The 5,683-nt window shown below is 37.7% G+C and overlaps 1 pseudogene; it reads right to left on the reverse strand.

Annotated features, from left to right (window-relative positions):
* Nucleotides 1-4,055: 4,055 nt before the first annotated feature.
* LOC139076554 (speedy protein A pseudogene) lies at nucleotides 4,056-4,903 on the reverse strand (annotated as a pseudogene).
* Between the last annotated feature and the right edge of the window lie 780 nt (nucleotides 4,904-5,683).

Here is a 5,683-nt window from a genome sequence, read left to right on the forward strand (position 1 = left end):
TATTCTTTCATGATTCATTTATTCCCATATTGAAAGGGGGATCAGGGCCGGCCCTGTGGGCGAGTGTTTAAGTTTGCAGGCTCCACTTCGGTGGCCCAGGGTTTCACCAGTTCGAATCCTGGGCACAGAAATGGCACCCCTTGTCAGGCCATGCTGAGGCAGCATCCCACATAGCAGAGCCAGAAGAACCTACAACTAGAATATACAACTATGTAATGGGGGGCTTTTGGGAGAAGAAGAGAAAAAAAAGATTGGCAACAAATGCTAGCTCAGGTGCCGATCTCAAAAAAAAAAAAAAAGAAAAGAGAGGGGGATTAAAATGTGCTTTCTTTTTCAATGACCTCATAATTTATGAAATTGGTTTAAAAAATTGGGGTCAGTGATACCTTTAGATTTCAATGAGAACTAAAGATTCTTCCTAGGAACATGAGCACATCCATATAAAATTTTGAATATGAAGTTTTAAGGAGTTGATAACCACCTATAGTCCATCTATAAAATTTATGTGATGGACTGACTGTTTGTGTCCCCCTAAAACTTGTATATTGAAGCCCTACTCCCCAACCCATGTGATGGTATTTGGGGATGAGGCCTTTGGGAGGTATAATTAGAGTTAGATTAGATCATGAGGGAAGGGCCTTCATGATGGGATTAGTAGCTTTATAAGAAAGGGAAGAAAGATCTCTCTGTCTCTCTCCTCCCCCACCCCTACATGAGCACACGTGGAAAGGCCATGTGAGAACACATCAAGAAGGACCTGCAAGGCAGGAAGAGCGCCCTCACTAGGAGCCAAATTGGCCAACTTCTTGATCTTGGCCATCCCAGCCTCCAGAACCGTGAGAAATGCATTTCTGTTGTTTAAGCAGTCCACTGCATGGTATTTTGTTATGGCAGCCTGAGTAGATTGATGCAGCTCAGGTTAAGGATATCCACTTGCTTACTGCTTTTCATTAACAACATTATAGATTCTACCACAGAAGAACCTTAGGGTCATGGGTGATAACGGTGGCATCATTGTCATATATTTTGAATCTTCCTGAAACTCCTTATAAAACGACTGAGTAACTGGTCAGCAAAACTGAAAACCTATGGACCACATTTATAAGAAAACATCTGTGCAGCAAGAGGCAGAGGGGAGTAATGGGATATCTGACAGAACTAAGAAGGGAAAACCCCTATATAGCCAACATGTGTTTACCAGAAAGTGTAGCAGACCAATTTGAAAAGAGACACTGAAATGGAGAGAGCTTCTGCCCACTCCAATAGCCGGAGAGTACAAGGGATCACTGTGATGAAACAGTCTCCAAAGTAACCAGCCAGGGCTCCTGCGGAGAAACTGCTAAGAGGAGAATCAGATGAGCAGAGAGACAATAGACAGGAAAAAGACAGGCATTCCAGAGAAGCAGGAGAAAGGAGCAATGCTGGAGAATATTTAAAGAAAGTTGTTAATTTTCCACACTCCAAAGAAAGAATAAAAGAGGGAGTTTTATAAGTGAGAAAAATATCCTGAACTCTCTCTCTTTCTAACATTTCATAAAAACTAATTTTATATAAAAATGAACATCAGAGAAGTACTAAGTTCAACTTCTATATAATATTCTTGTAAGAAAAAAAAGAATAAGGAGCAAATAACATCTGTACATATAATGAAAGCAAGCCAGATAGACATGCCTCCCAAACAAACCAAAACTGTAACCTATCATTTCAAGACGAGCTAAAAATACTAAGACAATGATGAAAGAATAATAAAAATAAAAATTAGAAAAATTCAGAAATAAGGTGACAAAACTGAGGAAGGAACTGGAAATTTTTTTTTTTCTACTTAACAGCTTTATTGAGACTTAACTCAAATACCGTACAATTCACCCACTTAAAATGTACAATTCAATGGCTTTTTAGTATATTCAGAGTACCACAACCATTACCAGTCTATTTTAGAACATTTTCACCACTCCATAAAGATCCCTGGTAAAAATCCCTGGTAACCACTAATCTACCTTGTTTCTTTGGATTTTATTCTAGACAGTTCATATAAATGGAGTCATACAATATGTGGTTCTTTGTGACCAGCTTCTTTTGTTTAACATGTTTTCAGGGTTCATCCATGTTATAGCATGTGTCAGTTCTTCATTCCTTTTAATTGCCAAGTAATATATCATTGTATGGATATACCATATTTTGTTTACCCATTCATTAGTTGATAGACATTTGGGTTTTCACTTTTTGACTATAATGAATACTGCTATGAACATTCATGTACAAGTTTTTGTGTGGACATAGTTTTCATTTCTTTTGGGTATATAAGTAGGTGTGGAATTACTGGGTCATATAGTAACTCTACGTTTAGCCTTTTGAGGTACTGCCAGACTGTTGTCCAAAGCAACTATGCCATTTTACAGTACTACCAGAGGTGTATGAGGGTTCCAGTTTCTTCACATCCTTGCTAACACTTATCTTTTTTATTACAACCATCCTAGTGGGTGTGAAGTGGTTTTGGTTTTGCATTTCTCTGATGGCTAATGATGTTGAGCATCTTCTCATGTGCTTTTTTGCCCACTTGTATATCTTCTTTGAGAGAAATGCCTATTCAGATCCTTTGCCCTTTTTAAAATTGAGTTGTTTTTTTATTACTGAGTTGTAAGAACTCTTTACATACTCTATATACAAATTCCTTATCAGACTGATGATTTGTAAAAAATTTCTTCCATTTTATTGAATGTCTCTTCACTTTCTTGATGGTGTCCTTTGAAGGATAAAAGTTTTAACTTTTGACGATGTCCACTTTATATTTTCTTTTGTTGCTTGTATATTTTCTTTTGTTCTTATATCCAAGAAATCTAATCCAAGGTCATGAAGATTTACCCGTTTTCTTTTTACAGCTTTTAGCTTACATTTAGGTCTTTGATCCATTTTGAGTTAGTTTTTATATATGATATGAAGCAGAGGTCCAACTGCATGCTTTTGCATGTGGATATCCAGTTGTCCCAGCACCATTTGTTGAAGACTATTCTTTCCTCATTGAATCTTCTTGGTACTCCTTCTCAAAATTCAATTGAACATAAATGTGAGGGTTTATTTCCGGACTCTTCAATTTTATTCCATTGAGGGAGATACTACTTGATATAGGATGGTAAGGAAAGGTTTCTCTGAGCTTACATTTAAGCAGAGTCCTGAATGGAGTGAGGAAGTGAAGTATACTGATATCTGGGGAAAAAGCATTCCAGGTAATGGGATGGCAAGTGCAAAGACTCTGAAGTGGGAGTGTCCTTGCTGTGTTTGAGGAATAGCAAGGCGGCCAATGTGACTGGAATGGAGTAAGAAAGGATGGGAGATGAAGTCAAAGAGATAAGGGAGGAGAGTTGGCAGACCATGTAGAACCATGATAAGGACTTTGCCTTTTACCCTATGTGAGATGGGAAGCCTCTGGAGGCTTTTGAGTAGAGGTGTCATGATTTGACTAACTTTCTAGAAGATTTACTCTCGCGACTGTATCAGGAATAGACTAGAGGAAGAAAGTTATAAGAGAGACTATTTGGAAGGTTATGGCAATAATTGAGGCAAGAGTTGACAATCAAAGTAGGGTTTAGTAGTGGAGGTGGTAAAAAATGGTAAGATGCTGGATACTTTTAAGTTATGGATGTCTAGGGTGACAGTTTTTTGGCCTTAACAATGGATGAAGTTATTTATTAACATGTGGAAGACTGCAGGAGGAGCAGGTTTGGAGGTCTATGTGGAAGAATCAGAAGCTCAATTTTCGGCATGTTAAATTTTATTATCTACTAGATAATGAGATATTAATAAGAAACTTGATATACAGATCTGGAATTAGGGGCGAGATCTGTTAGTTCTCAGTGTTGAAGCCTTGAAAGACTAAACTTTTCTGTAAATCCGTTTAGAACTGTCTAAAACTTTTTAGTCTTTTAAACAAACAATGTAAAAGTCTTTTACAGATATGATGTTGCCATTAAGCCACATCACTCTCTGGCTCTTTAATAGCCTGGTGTCAGCAACTGAGGTAATTCCAGCTCCAATAGTGTAAATTAAAGTTGTTGCAGTTAAAATGCTAGTAGTTGTATCTTAGGAGAGGGTGGGCAGTTTGCCATGAGGTGAACATTGCTTATCCTGGCTTCTTGCTTCTGGTGCCCCCTCCATGCCCTTAGCTGAGTGTCCCATGGGGCTTGAAGCATTTGCTCTGAAAAAATCAGAGTGTTCAAATAAGGCTCACTATCATATCCAACAATGGCAGCTGGTGTGCAAAACCCACTCCTGACCTCCTCACAGCATCGCCTGCTTACAATAGCCCTATAGTCAATTCTATCCCAGAGTTGGTCCCTTAACTTTAAGAAATTAGGGAAAAATTTTCTCCAGTTTTTCCCTAAAGCCCATGGAAAAATTTCATATTTGGATTCTTCTTCATCTTCTTCAACTGTATTAGCCAGATACAGAGCAATAAGGAAATTTATCCTGGTATGCTCATTTATAGTAAATTTAGCCCTCTTGAAATAAACAAAGGTCATAGCCAAAAGATACTTGTCTGCAATCTTACAGCAGCAGTCCATCCACAAGAAATCTTGAATTAAATCATCATCAAATAATCTAAAGAAAGCAGTCATTTCCTGACGCTGTATAACTAGACAGGGTCCTTTGGGGCGTTTAGACTTTTTGCTATTATGTGCATTTTTTTCAGATGCTGGCCAACTATCTTTAAAAATAGGACGCTTCAGATTAACAGGTTTTTTAGGCTGATGTGATCTATTTGACCCTGATTTTACATGAACAGTGACAGTAGGTGGTGTCTCACAACACAGCTGATTATGCCTCATTTTGGTTTCCCAAGATTCCTGCCGAAACCTGGGGCTGAGGAGCGGGCCCGAGCCAGAGGCCGGCCTCCGGCAGACGCTCTCGGACCCGGAACTGGAAATTTTTAAAAAGTAATTTCAGAAATAAAAACTATACTAGAAGGAACTCAAGAACAAAGAAGCATAATAGATGATGCCTCAAATTAAATTTTAAAACCAGAGGGAAATAAAGGGTTTTGAAAAAAAAAAAGGATTTAGAGAGATAATGACAAATTCTGAAAACAGGAAAAAAGAAACAACATACAGACAATAGGAGTCTCCGGGTGGGGATAAGATGGGGTGAAGTACAGGGAGGAGGACAAGAGAACAGAAGAAAATCTACAGATTTGTTTAAGCAAACTTTCCAGAAATTAGTTTTTAAAAAGATTTAAAACTATATATTGAAAGAGCATACTTGTGTACCTGAAGCTATTAGCCAAGAATGACCAACATTGAGACCTATTCTAAAATTACCAGACTTTAAGGAGAAAGAAAAAATTTCTTTGGGCATCTAGACAAAAAGAACTAATGACTTATAAGAGAATAAAAATTGGATTACCATCAAACTTTTCAAAAACTCTGCTTTATGCCAGCAGAAAATAGAGTGACATATTAAGATACTCAAAGAAAAAGATTTGAGCCAAGGATTTTATATCCAGTAAAACTGATTTTCAAGTAGAAGAGATACCGAAAAACGTTACCAGCATGCAAGAAATCAGGGAATATTGTTCTATGAGCCCTTCCTAAAGAATCTGTTAGAGCACAAGGTTAAGATAACCAAGACAACTGGAGAGACATTGCCAAATGACTGGTTGTTAAATTAAATTTATAGTTTCTTACAGAAG

The sequence above is a fragment of the Equus przewalskii genome, chromosome 16 (genome assembly GCF_037783145.1).
Source record: "Equus przewalskii isolate Varuska chromosome 16, EquPr2, whole genome shotgun sequence".
Lineage (NCBI taxonomy): Eukaryota > Metazoa > Chordata > Mammalia > Perissodactyla > Equidae > Equus > Equus przewalskii.